At 40.2% G+C, this 15166-nt stretch overlaps 1 pseudogene; it reads right to left on the reverse strand.

Moving 5' to 3' along the window:
* Positions 1-1248: 1248 nt before the first annotated feature.
* On the reverse strand, positions 1249-7389 carry LOC113463243 (annotated as a pseudogene).
* Positions 7390-15166: the final 7777 nt, after the last annotated feature.

Here is a 15166-nt window from a genome sequence, read left to right on the forward strand (position 1 = left end):
TTTTTTCTAAATATCCAAAATAATTAGACTCTATTGTAAAATGAAAACCTCTAAATATGTTGTTTACACATCGCCAATCTATGCATTTTATCTCTTTAATCCCCTAATATCTTGAGCTCATTGTTTATTACTTTATATTTTTTAACATGCATTAGATGTGCGACTGCTAGTATATATAGATTGCCATATACTATAATATGCCCATCTCGTCTACACATGGTCATCAATAAGAAGTTACAAAGTTCAAGTGTTACTTTAAAATGTTTAACACAACTCTAGAACTTCACCTAAGAATGGTATAGATTGGAAGTGATTTCTCATCTTATTATCTATTATGAAATGGGTGAGTTTATCCCCTCCAACATCTATACCCTCTTTCAAGACTGCATCAATCATGCTATTGGTTTTGAAGATATTCACATTATAAAGGACTCGTTTCGTTCACGAGAAAATTTTTTCGTCATTGGAATATTTTTTTATGCCCAGATATAATACTTCGAAAATAGTTTTTGCATATTTGGTTGACTATGGAAAAGTGACATCGAAAAAATACTTTTCAAATACACATAGAAAAAAAACTTTTGGTTGAGCATCTACTTTCCTCAAAAATTATGTAAAATACATGCTATATCCTTAATAAAATTGTGTAAAATACCAATAAAACATCATATGCATAATTTTTAATAGCTACTTTTAAATATTTTTAAAACTAAAAATATTTAAAATATTTATTGGGTTGAGTTTTTAAAGTTCTAACCATTTTAATAGTTAGACAACTTCTTGAGGATGTCGTAATTTTTAATAGTATGTATTTAATAGTCTAAGACTAACTAATAAAAATAATTATTAAAATAATCATGATGACTTAAGAATATTTTTGCTAAAAAAAATTACCACAATTTCTAAGCCGTGGAAAAGTGGCTTTCCTACATACTATCTGATTTTTTTTTTTATAAAATATAGAAAACTTATTCCATAAGAAAGATACTTTTCCATCTTTCTTTTTTGAAACCTTTAACCAAAATATAATATTTTTTATTTTCACGTTGACCACAATTTTCCCATTCCGTGAACTAAACGGGCCCTAAGGTGAGGCTGGCCTTATCATGCTCATTGGCTAGAGTAAACTATTTTGTAGCTGATGCAATACTGGCAAAGAGCCATTGTTTATGGATATAAGTTGTGGGCGTTCCCAATTCTTGAAATAGAAAGAATAAGATCATGAAAAAGAACAGTACATGATTCATTTCTGACTATCGACATAAACAAAGATTGCTGCTATTATTGAGAAAAGTAACCTTGTGAGCTTATATTTTGTTCACCACCATGCTACGACAGCAGAAAACAACTAGCTTTTAGACAGATTTTACATGAACTAATGCTACACTCGCAGACTTCTTTGCTGTGTCCCTAGACCACGATACAACATAATGTCCAGAAATTTGAGCATACCCTCCCCCATCAAAGTGCATGTGCTGATAAAAATATATTTCTCAGACCTGTGGTGTTTGCATCTCTCACACAGATTCTGGGCAAATTTGTGAGTGGACCGTGCAATGGGTCTGCAAACCGAAAGAAACATCACAGTTTGATGGGTCAAACGAGCAGCCATGTTCTCAGATGATGTGCTTCCAAAAACCATCATCACCATTGCATCACTCCGCATCATCAGAGCTAGAACTAGAGAGCTCAGCTTCAACAGCATGTGACCCGGTAGACTGACTTTCATCCTCGCTGACAAGGTCTTCGTGGCCCTCATTGCTAGAATGGGAGAAGGTAGCAGGATCATCGTCCGAAGCAGCACCTTGACTACGTCTCTCCCGGGCTTCCTTCACACCCCTGCCCTGTAGTTCAAGCCGTCTTCGCTTTCGAGCCTTTCACTTGCCCTTTGGGAAATCTTCATGATGCAACTCCGTGTTCTTATCTTCTACCTCCCCAGATGCCTTGTTCTTGGCCTTTTCATTTTCTGATTTTGTGGTTGGCATGTCAGAATCAAGCTTTCGCCTCTTCTCGCTGGAATTGGTCTGCAAAGGTTTTATTCTATTCAAGTTTTGATGCAGCCAAATGCAGAAAAATTCAAACAAGTGATCCACAACTGGCTTTGATAATACAGAGCTGACCCTGGAAAAATGTAAATGCAATGACAATATCCATGTATAGCAGCAGAAGACCATGTCTCAGTAACCAGTAGCAGCTGACCGATCATCTAAGATGGACAGCAAACCAATTGTTACCAAAAAAGTAACACTAACCTCTTGTCTGTAGGACTTTATGGTGTGTTGTGGGCTAACTTTCCAGACTATTTAATTACAAGATTTCCAAGTAATTGCTTGGTGTATCATATTCCAGTCAAGGGTCATCCATAAACTGGACAGTCAATAAAAAATGCCGAGCTAGTTCTGTCTTGGTAATACAAATACAAATAATTTAGTTCTACATAATGGCCTGTCTGGACAGCCAATTCACTTGTATGGTAACCTCTATGACTTCGAGGACGCAACGTACTATCCTACGATCTTCAAAATAGCAGAAATCACCTTGTTCGATGAATTCCAGCATCCTGAAAAAATTCAGGGCTAAGGAAAACAGCTTATGCTGAATCCTCCTATTTGTACATTCACTCTCTTTCTCTACACAGCAGCCCCACCTGCAAGGAAGAACCCATGGATAGTGTACTTGGGCATACAAACAGGCCTTTAATATATATTTATTTACACAAGCATTCACTGCTATTTGTAATACCTTTCAAGGTCCAGCAATGAGGAACAAATGTCCTTACATCAACCTCCCAACTTCCTATCTAATCCGGCTTGAAAGGGCAGTCATGGAAGGAGGAATCCACAGCAATACACTGGCAAAGCAATACAAAAATTTCCATAATTACCTGGCATATAGGTACCCCTTATCCTGCATTAATTGAAACAGAACCACAGTATGATAGTGACTTCATCTAATGGTGAGTCATCAAAATTATAGGTTAATGTATCAGAAAGGCATGGTTGCCTAGCATAAAGATATTGCAAAGAAAATAAGGAAGAACGCAAAAGTATAAAACAATAGAAGACAAATTACATGCATAGACAGATGACACTGTTGTTCGATGCATACCTTTGGGGGATGAGCCCATTCAGTCCTGTTTCTCAGGCAATCATGAACAGCATATAAATGACTAGGATAAGCATAGCGTACCCCATTTGGCTTTCTCAGATCATTCCAGTACTGCAACATAGTAACACAGGAAACAACATACAAGATCAGAACTAAAGTAAACACACTCATAAGATTAGCATCTGATAGAATGAAGTCATACAGGGAGAACAGCATCACATAGCTCCTCATATGTGATTTGCCTGTTTTTTACTCATAAGCTCGTCACTTAACCCTGCAACAAATCACGTATAGGAAATATTGGTGACAGAACCAATGACTTGATCTCTTTCACTTGAAACAAAACAGGAAGATACCTGGCAAAGTGCATGGAGCAAGAGTACCATCGTCACCTGGAACATCCTTAGGTAAGTCACCTATTGATGATGAAGTTGATCCAATGCCCTCAAAAGAGGAAGGAGGACCGCTGTTTGTAGCTACAGTGGAGCCAAGAGGAATATTTTTCTTCACCGATGTCACCGTATCAGAAGCTCTATTCTGTGTATCATTCTTGGCAGAACCATTGGGCATGAAGGAAGATTCTTGATGTTTCCTGTCAGGTGAAAACTGCATCCTGCCCATACTTCTGGTTTCATCATTTATCCCATGAGAACTGTGCGATCTCTCTCTGGATGCATCCTCTTTATTCTTCCTCTTAAAAACCTACAAAATGCGCTAAAGCTTAAATCAAGTAACCCTGTACTCAGCATAAATATAATAAAACGATCATCTCAATTAATCTACCATAGCACAGAAGAAAAAAAAAGAAATCAGTGTTACTGTGAGCTATACTTCTAGAGAGACGATAAATGGGAAACTAGTCTTACCGAAACCTGATCCTTTCTGGGAAGACCATTTTGAAAGCACACTTCTAGTTGGAGCCAATTGCATGCCTGCTGCTTGCCGCACACGTGGTACCCTAGGAACCCTATGAGAACTGTTTAGCTCTTGATGTAGAAGTAGTGCAAGCTGTCAAACAGAGGAAGAGAATCTGAGAAACCTCACAATTCATTTTTTTCTTTATCAAATAAATTTCACAGCTAATGAAGATTTCAGTCTCACCTTTCCATCGCTTAATGTTGTGGTAGCATTAGCAGATGATGGCGGATGCATAGGCATCGAACTACTGAACACCTTTGATGCGGGTTGGGGATTTGGTTGTTGGGTCTTTTCATTTTTCTGGCTTAAGTTTGAAGACATCTTAATTTGAACCAAGGCAGTTTGACTCTGTGATGATTCATTCGTTTCACCAGAGCCTAACACAGTTGTTGTCTCTTCTGCTTTTGATGATGGACAGTGTAGTTGGTCTTTTGAATCTAACGAAGTAGGCTCAGAGGAAGAAACATAAGTTCTGCTTGTTTGAGATGATTAGATCCAGAAGATATCAAACCTTTTGGACAGCCTTTTGCTGGTTGTCTTGAAACCTCTTGCTTGCTTTCTTCGGAAGATACAGTGGTTGTTGCACTGCCTTTCTTGCCAACATTACATATATTCACCTTTACTCGATGTTCAATTAGATGAATAGCCTTTGGTCAAAATAAATTGTTAATAACTAGTGTGCAACTCAATATTTCAACGTTTAGTCAAAATAATTCAATCAATGAATATTACAAATAATTATATAGTCTTTAAGCAATCAAAAAAACTAGAAGAGGGTGCACATCTCAGACTAATTTTTATTGGGGTCCAACACACAACAAAAAGCATTTGCTGAACTTTATGCTTTAAGTGACCTTTGGTGAATTAAGTTATGCCGTACCAGCCCGAACCAAGCGGTACGGGGCATATCGTACCATACTAGTTTGGTACTAATACTCGGTAGGATGGCGTATCGACACTCGGTATGCCAAAAAAAAAATCATATCGTACTGTACCGACACTGTACTAGTATGGCACCAGTACGGGGTTCAGTACTGAGACGGCAAACCTTGGGTGAAAGCATGTTGATTGAGAACAACTACATCTCTCCATTAGTGGTTTGCATACTTGTCATTGCTTTCAAACTAATGGTCAATATGTCACCCAAACTGCCTAACTCATAACCACCAACTCTTTTGGTACTATCACTAACCTTTTCTCAAATCAGATTAAAATGTTTCAATCAATTACTAGTCAAGTAATTGCCTCATTACTTGATCCTTCTATCATGAAGCCAAAGTACTTTGAAATACCATTGTTACTTTTACCAAACAATATTCTATCATGCTCAAAATAGCTTCACAGCATAACCTATAATTTCGATTTCCTGGTATTCTGCCCACTTTTGCATCACTTATTCTTATTATATCTTAGCATTTAGGAGACAGTTTATATGTTTGTTTGCTTTATTGTTATTTACATATAAATGCATATGTGTAGATATATGTATTATATATGAATCTGAATTGATATGCCTTCTAGCATGTCTTTCCATCATTGCTAAATCCATCACAATTTTTTGTTAGTCTAACTTATACAATTGCCACAAATTTGCAACTCAAACATATAGATTTCCACCTAACTAGGTATTCACTTTCAGAAATAAGCTCTCCATCTTACCATATTGTCTTTTACAAGGTTTTCTGCAAGATCAATATACATGCATCTCATCAAATCGTATTCCTATTTTTATATGTGCAATATGAGTATTCTGTTCCTCTTTTAAGGTTGTTAAATAAATCAAATTGCACATTTTCTCTATTACTTTCCTAATCCTTTTGTTCGGTGCAAAAGAGAAAGAAAAGAATGTGACAATTTTTTATCATCAGATTGAGTTCACGGATCTACAAATAAGCTTCTACATTCTGTTTTTATTTCTTCCCAAGAACCTTTGTGGGATCCATCACCTTTAAAGATTATTTGACAGATGCACAGGTAGCCTTTAGAATTCATCTTATGTAAGGTTTGTGCAATGAATAGTTTCCAAACAAACAATAATTTCTCGAAGCAGATGAATACAGTAAAAACAATCAAGTTAAAGCATACCTCTTCCTTCACGGATTCCTTAGGCAGAGAACTTCCTTCCCCATCAGATGCAGCATCAGTTTTTCCAGGAACTTCCATCCTCACAGGATCCGGCCAATCAACTTTCTCAACCTTCACGAATATTTCCATCGAACCCTTTTGTTTCAGCCCCTGTTCAGACAATGCTCCCACAGAAGTCTTAACATCTACTAGGTGTTTGTGCTCATCACAATTACCTGTACCTTCTGGGAGATCAGTAGAAGTCGGCTTCACCGGCATCTCCTCCTTCCTATCTCTGCCCTTCCCATCTGGAACATCAGACTCTGCAACTTGGAAAACCCCTTCATCAATGATAGGAACGGAACCTGTTACAATAAACCCCGAAAGACAAGAAAACCAAATTCTTGAAGAATCAATAAACAAATAAATTTAAATTATTCAAGAACAATTTATGCGGTACTGACCTCTCTTCTTACTATCAGCCAGAGCTTTATCAACATCAGTGCTGGCTTTCTTCTTTGCGCTTCGGTCCTTCTCTTCCCCTGACTCTTCTTTCCTCTTCTTACCCGAAGAAGCCCCGAAGGTCGGGAGCTTGTTCCTCTCCTTCTTCGAAGCACTCGTTGAGTGGCCGCAGCTGCCACCACCATTGCTGGAAACTTTCTCTACCTCTAGCTTCTTGACCCCATCCGGAGACACTTTCCTCTCGAAACTCCTCATGGGCACATAAGGGAGAATCTCCTTCGACAACGAGAACAGAACGTCAGCCCCCGTGTTGGCCAGGTTCTCTCCCTCCTCCTCATCCCAGCGAGGGAATTCTCTGTACTGAAAACTGAACTTCTTGGGCACGTACCCGGTGCAACGCCACAGATCGGAGGTGAAGACCGAGAAGAGGCCCTGGAAAAGATCCGGGTCACCGCCCGGGACTCCCAGGACATGGACCCGGTCCTCGATGGGGACGTCGGTCCAAAGGCGGAAGGGGGGCCGGTTGGGGCCGGGGGCGGTCTTGGTGGGGAGCTCGATGAGGAACTGGGCGACCTCGGTTTCCTCGGCCTCATCGAGGGGCGGAGGGCCGGGGCGCTTAGCGGAGCCGGCCTTTTTGCAGTTGTGGCAGAAGAAGGCGGCCTCGCCCTTGGTGAAGCGGGAGCAGCGGGTGTGGACCCAGACGCCGCACTCGTCGCAGCTGACCATCTCCTCCCCGTCGTCGAACGTCACGCCGCAGGAGCAGTCCACCGTCCAGGAACTGTTGCCCCAGTCATCCGGCGGATCCGACGGCCGCAGCCGGCGCGAGCGCCCCTTCATGCCGGTGCTTTTTCTTTTCCGGCTCGCTCTCTGTCTCTCTTTTTTTTTCCCGCGTTCGCTCTTTCTTTTCCCTCAACCGTCCGGAAGCAGGGGAAGCCGAGCGGCGCTGCCGGTTCCATGTGGATCCACGCGTAAAGGCTCCTTAACTCCGAGGGACACTGGGTTCCGGTTTAACGATGTGGTTTGCGTCCGAGATGGTGGCCGCCCTGGCGTCCCGCGTAAACTTGTTCAACGGGCAGGCCGGGCTGGGTTCCGCTCAGGCTCAGCGCAAAGAATCAGTTAATGAAGCCAGGTCCGGGCTGGGTCCAGTCGGACCTTTGGATCTTCTTCCCAAGTCTGAGCTTGTTATTTGTTGGGCTTCAAGCTTTCAAATCTGGCCTCAAGCGTCTACCGCTTGGGCTTCGCCTGCGCTTCTACCTGCAAGGGGTCTCTTATTCTTCTCAAGGATATTGGCAACCTTAGCGAGGTTGAGGTGGTCGACAGCATAGGACACAAGATCGCGAAGCTTGCAAGAGACATGGAGGACTGGAGTAGGTCAACAGTGGCATGGCAGCAAGGGTCAGCGATCTCCTGGTGGGCATGGCAGAAGGAGGATTGGAGGGCGGCAATGCCAAGCAGATGACGGCGAGGGGGGACTCGGCGTTAGAGACAAGGGAGCAGAGTTGGAAATGGGCCAGGCAAGCCGGGGTACCTCTACACAAGCTTGGCTCGAAATTTTTTCGGGCTTCGGGCTAGGCCTAGGCTCAAATTTTTTTCAAAAACTCTAGTCCGAGCCCAATTGGGCCAGCTTGAAAGACTCAGTATCATCCAAGCCCGAGCGTTGCCCCGAGACCTGGCCTAATTAGAAAAAAACAAACTTTTCTTGCAACCCGACTCCTGCCACCAGGAATAGTACTGGTGGACTTCCCTCCCATGCAGGGAAGGGAAACTTAACGATGTCTGTATTTTCTTGCTCATCTACATCTATTACTTCTGAAAGCACTTTAATGCATCATATCTTCAAAACTCGGCACATTTTTATTGAGAGGTGGACTACCTCAATCCCAACGGATCTTGTGGCTTCAGCCATATGGTCAATTACCAGAACAAAAAAAAGTAAAATTAATGTCTTTAAGAGGCTGAACATCAAAATCATGCAGAAATTAGAAAATATCAACTACAACTATGGTGACTCATACCTTTCTCTGGAAGTTGTGAACTACTTTGCATTCCAAATATAACAATAATTATAAGAAGGCATCTCAAAATCAAGGCACTTCTAGTTAAATCTTTGATGACAACTAATGATTTTCTGGTCATTTATGTGCATCAAGTACATGCCTACAAAATCTCTTAGATTTGTGCATGGAGAAAAGTAGCAATAGAAATAGCCATAACCAACAAAACTTATGTATATTAGGCTATCAATTCAAGGTCTTTTCAGGGTTGGCAACGGGCGAAAACAGAACAAGGCCTGTCAGGCTGCACTTTGGACTGAGATTTGGCAATTTCTTGTTTGTGGCTAATGGCACATGGAGTTTCGAATGTTAGCACCAGTTTCCTTCATCTACTCGAGGAGATCAAACCATTGTTCCCTCCTTCAAGCAAACAACCTCCAACCAACACCAATCTAACCACCATCATTGGGTAATGACAATGCCCACAAAGTTTGCCTCACTGCATGAAACCCCCCTATCCCCATCATCTCCAGCTTACTCTCCCCAGACACCAACACTATCTTGCCGTGTGAAAACCCCATCCTCCCCATCACCATCAATTCAGCGACATTCCATTCTTTTGTTGCAAATTGCAACATAATCAAGCTAGTTTGAGTCCTAGTCAGGCTCAACCTAGGATTTGGGGCTCTGGGCTAGGCTCAGGCCTGGCTTTGTAGAAGTTCTTCATTTAGGCCCAATTTGAAGACTAGCAGTAGTTTGGGCCTTGGTCATTGAAGGAAAAGCCAACCCAAGCCCAACCCACCTTCAGTCCTAGTATTGTCTACTAAGCTTAGAAAACATTATGAAGCCAACTCTCAATCATGCTAAAGACCTATAAACTAGTACCCAAATTCGTAGCCACAGCAACTTTGCATGTAAGAGAGGCTTATCAAGCATAAATAGCCAATAGGTCGTTAGGTAGTTCTAACTTATCAGCACTCAATTCAGCTCATCCTTCGAATCTACATGAAGAGAAAGCACATCATATGTTAAATAGTCCAGTTGAAAAGCACTGTCAATATCCATCTTGAATAATCAAATACACCAAAAGGCAGGAGCGGCAGCCTAGCAACCATGGTATATCATACCGGTCTGAACTGGACGATACAGAGCGTACCGTACCATACCGGTTTGGTACTGATATCCAATACGGGTGGCGTACCGATACTCGATATGCCAAAAAAATCTCATTCTATCATACCGATACTGTGCTAGTGTGGCACCGGTACAGGATCTAGTACCGAGATGGCGAACATTGCTAGCAACAAAAAGCTCAATCACCCGAGTGGTAAATTAGACACTAGTGTGTAAGACAGCTCAATATTACAACAGAATTAGCAATGCAGCACCTTCTATCCAAAGCATATAATCAACACAATAAGACAATAAACTCACTTTCTGTCAAGATTGAAAAGCTGAAGCCTGCTAAGAATTATCTCATTGTATACATGAAACCATACCTCAGCTAAAATTGAATTGTTGTTCTTCAAGTTTTCCTTAACAACAAATGTGTTTCTGAAGCAACTACCTCGCAATTCCTTTCGGTTTAAATTATTACTGCATAATACTTTTTCTTTCAGCAATTATATGTCCTCTGATTAATTTAAAAATTGCTTTTACTACATTAGTTCCTATATTTCTTTAATATATGCAATTTAAAATTGTAAGTATTCATTATTTTGATTCTCCAACATGAATCCAACATGTATTCAAATGCAACTATTTACCAAGATCACACAAAAAACAATATAAGACGACTCTAACTTGCAAGTATTCATTATTTTCTTGACATGTTGAACATTGTGCTCAGTGAGGCATTAGAGAACTATCATCAGCATGCAATAAATCCAACCTGATTCTGTTGCTCAACATATAGAGCACATAGCTTGCACATATTACAAATAAAGTAGAATAAGTAATACCTTCCATAAAAAGGAAATCTAGCTTTAGTTGCATTTTGCTTTAATTGATCAAAAGCACCAGCTCTGAATGTATCTGCACAAACCAGTGCAGGTTTCCATCCCTTAAAGACATACCTTTCCCTGGAAGTTGTGAACTACTATATCTGAATGTATCTGCACAAGAGGAAGAATAACTGTATCTGCAGCTACTCTCCAGCTATAGCCATATACAACAAAATTAACACAAAGAATAACCACCATAACTACAAAAGTTATATTTACTATTTAAAAATGCACATACATCTTAACAAACATGACATTAAAGAAGGAAATCACCAATCATGATCACGACAACTATATGAAAGTAAATCCTAGGTTCTTCGGTGTTTAGCATGCTGAATTTTTTTTTTTTTTTGAAAACCATGGCTGAACCTGATCGGGTTGCCTACGTACCCCTTCATAAGGGGGATCAAGCCATACGTAGTTCTTTTTAAGTTTTTAAAACGCAGCGGAAAAACCGAATCAAACAATTTAATTCATGCATGCTTACAAGATCAAATCTAGAAATCAGCACCTTAAGAACATATAGGATTATGCCGGAATCGTTTAAACAATTATGCTAAAACTTTTATGCATGATTAACTATCAGATCTGAAACTTAAGAACTCTATTCCAATTAATCTCCGAATATCCATCGAATGGATTTTGGAGATATCTCCGTGATGAGCCCCAAAAGAGGGTAAAACCTCGGAGAATTGGACCTAGACCTTGACACCATAATAAATGATTAATGCTTGATTAATACCTTTTATGATGGATGAAAGTTGTGAATCTGATTCTTGACTTCGCAGCCACGCACACGAATGGCCTCTACGAGAAGTACACGCGAAGTCCTGAAGGATCTTCTTCCGCAACAGTGCTAGCAGCTGCAGAACACTTGAAAGCTGAAATCTGCCCGCCGGGATTCAATCAACTCTTGATCAATCGTCTTGAAGCAGATAGAGATGAGGTTTGTAAGGAAAGTAGAGGACTCAGATCTGATCTTGAATCTTCTAGATATTCACCCTGAAAATCCTATCTAAAATGGAGAAGAAGAGGAGGAGGAGGCGGGTGAGGAAGAAGGCTGCAATGGATGTGTTTTTGGTGCCCATGTTTGACCCCTTTTAATGGCCTCCGAATTTTCATTCAAAATTCGAAATTTATTTTCAGAAAACCTCTTTTAGTTGGCACATGCAAAGGAATAGGAACAACCCAAATCAGATCTCAACCAAATCTGATTTAAATTCAAATTTTAAACACATGTGCAAGAGGGAAGGAATTTGAAATCCATGCGGCAAGGTAAAACACTTCATAATTTCGAAATCACCTCTTGAAATTTGAATTTAATCCATTCAAAAACTCAGACGCCACCTTGGCTGATGGTTTGAGTGATTAAAATCATTTAACACATTGCTTAATGTTTGAATTTAAATTCAAATAACAAACAATGTCGCCATGTGTCAAGCAATGGGTCCATGTGCCATGCAATAATTTTGGTTTATTTAAAATTCATGAAATCCAATTCCATGTCACCAATAATTGCCACATCATCTGAGCCTAATCCCCTTGGGTTGCACCTAATCAAATTTGGTCAAACCCGAATTAAAACAAAGCAATTTGGTTGAACCCAATCTAATCAGGTCAGACCCTGATTGAGCTCAAATTGAATCCAATTCAATTTTGGCCCATGCAAACTCAATCAAATTGAATTATTACTTTGTGTTGGACCTAATTCAATTAGGTCAATCCCCAATTAAGAACAAATTAATTTAAAATTAATTTGATCAGCTTAAGTCCTTTTTGGTTCTGACCTAATCCAATCAGGTCAAAACTCTGATTGAGCCCAAACTTGAATCCGATTCAATTTGGCTCATCCTTAGCACAATTACTCAATCAAATTGAGTTTATTAGTAATTTAATTACTAATTAATCCTTCAATAATTACTTTAATTATTTTATAAGATAATTTGCCAATCAAATTGACCAAATTACCCCTGAATGATTCTTAATCATTCATCAGCTTTCTTGATCAATCAGGAATCTTCTATGCGTGTGACCTCATAGGTTCGAACCTAAGCCGGTAGTATAGGAACAATTTTCTACACTAATCGATGTGACCATCTAGCAATGGTACCCGACGTCCGGATAGGTCGAATATATGCGAAGCAAATATTCTGGAACCCTGAACTATGGTTACTGTATAATTCAATCCCTTTGACTCCTAATGCCAGGATGACTTAGAGCTCACTGTCAACCCTATAATTAGTACATCCATTATGTGATTAACTTTAGATATCCCGTGACTCCTCACTGGGATTACCCTGGCCAAGGTTTTGCTAAATTAATCACAAGACATTATCTCCTGTTTTCAGGAGGGGTCAATTCCATCTTGACTCACAACTGACTACGCAAGTACTTGACTGCACCTAGTGACCTTCCGTCACTGAATTAGAAATTCAGGTAGTCCGGTACCAAAGTATAGTGAGTTGCTTGCTAGTCACAGGTTGCGGTCTCAGGTCAGAGGGCCAAACTTATACCCATATCCACTCGGAACATCTCTCGACAGTAGAACGTTCCGGAATTGGTCACGTTTAGTGAAATGTACTTCTACACTTCACTTGTGTGGCATACCAGTGTCTCCACACTCCTTGGTTAAGAGGACAACCAATGTATATGTCACACAACGACCTAATCTCGATAATGTTGTCGTCCTAGTAACAACATATCATTTCGTCGCAAACAAGTTTAAGGACTCAAAGATAAATCCTCCTTTATCATAACATAAGTCCTAAGGACTTCATCATATAAGAGTTCATTTGAAGATGAAATGATGAATAATGCCAAATAACACTTTATTAATTTGTCAATTCATTTACAAAATTCAATCATCAATATGCTGACGATTGACATTTAGGATACAAATTCCAACAACTCCCACTTAGCCTAATGCCAATCGGCACAGTATCTAATACCCATCTTCGACTTGTGTTCGTCGAACTCTTTGATGCCGAGGACTTTGGTAAATGGGTCAGCCAGATTTTCTTTTGTGTCAATCTTCTGAAGATCAATATCACCTCGATCGATGATCTCTCGAACCAGGTGGTAGCGACGTAGAATATGCTTGGTCCGCTGATGTGCTTTGGGTTCTCTTGCTTGAGCTATGGCCCCAGTATTGTCACAAAATACAGGCACTGGACCATCAATGGAGGGTGTCACTCCAAGCTCGGTGATGAACTTCCGCAACCATACAGCTTCCTTGGCGGCATCAGATGCTGCGATATATTCTGCTTCACATGTAGAATCTGCCACTGTATGCTGCTTGGAACTCTTCCAGCAGATGGCCCCACCCTTAAGAGTGAAGATATATCCTGACACGCTCTTGCTATCATCTTGATCTGACTGAAAACTTGAATCAGTATATCCCTCAAGTTTTAAGTCAGAATCACCATAGACAAGCCACTGATCTTTAGTATTTCTCAAATACTTAAGGATGGTTTTTACAACCTTCCAGTGGTTGCTACCTGGATCAGACTGGTATCTGCTCACTACTCCTAGTGAGTATGCCACGTCTGGTCTAGTACATGTCATAGCATACATTATAGATCCCACTGCCGAAGCATATGGAATTCTATCCATACTCTCTCTTTCTTGAGGGGTTGTCGGACAATCCCTTTTAGAGAGGTTAATTCCATGGCCCATCGGAAGATAGCCTTTCTTGGAATTAATCATACTGAACCTCTTCAGTATAGTATCAATGTATGTGGATTGGGATAATCCAAGCAATTTTCTAGATCTATCTCTATAGATCTTCATCCCTAGGATGTAAGATGCTTCTCCCAAATCCTTCATGGCAAATTGAGATGATAGCCAAACCTTTATTCCTTGTAATGCAGGAATGTCATTCCCGATTAAAAGAATGTCATCCACATACAAAATAAGGAATATAATAACTGAACCATTTGCCCATTTATAAATGCAAGGTTCCTCTTCATTCTTAATGAAGCCATATGTTTTGATTACCTTATCAAAACGTATATTCCAACTCCATGAAGCTTGCTTTAATCCATAAATGGATTTTTGAAGCTTGCACACTTTAGACTCATCTGCAGATGTAAAACCTTCAGGTTGTATCATATACACTTCCTCTTCTAAATCTCCATTTAGAAATGCGGTCTTTACATCCATTTGCCAGATTTCATAGTCTAAATGTGCTGCTATCGCAAGCACAATCCGAATGGACTTGAGCATTGCCACAGGAGAAAACGTCTCGTCATAGTCAATACCATAACGTTGACGATAACCCTTGGCAACCAAACGGGCTTTATAGGTCTCTACCTTTCCGTCTGCGCCCCGTTTTCTTTTGAATATCCAGTTACACCCTATGGATTTAATTCCTTCGGGTGGGTCAACTAATGTCCAAACATCATTGACCTTCATGGATTCCATTTCGGATTGCATGGCTCCAAACCATTTATCAGAGTCATACCTCTGCATTGCATCCATATATGTGATCGGATCCTCATCATTTTCATCAAGTTCGATAGGATCCCCATCCCGGACCAAGAAACCGTAGTATCTGTCCGGCTGACGTGGTACTCTACCCGATCGCCTTAATGGTGCATCTAATATGGGTTCTGGATC

This window comes from Phoenix dactylifera, unplaced genomic scaffold (genome assembly GCF_009389715.1).
Source record: "Phoenix dactylifera cultivar Barhee BC4 unplaced genomic scaffold, palm_55x_up_171113_PBpolish2nd_filt_p 001312F, whole genome shotgun sequence".
Classification (NCBI taxonomy): domain Eukaryota; kingdom Viridiplantae; phylum Streptophyta; class Magnoliopsida; order Arecales; family Arecaceae; genus Phoenix; species Phoenix dactylifera.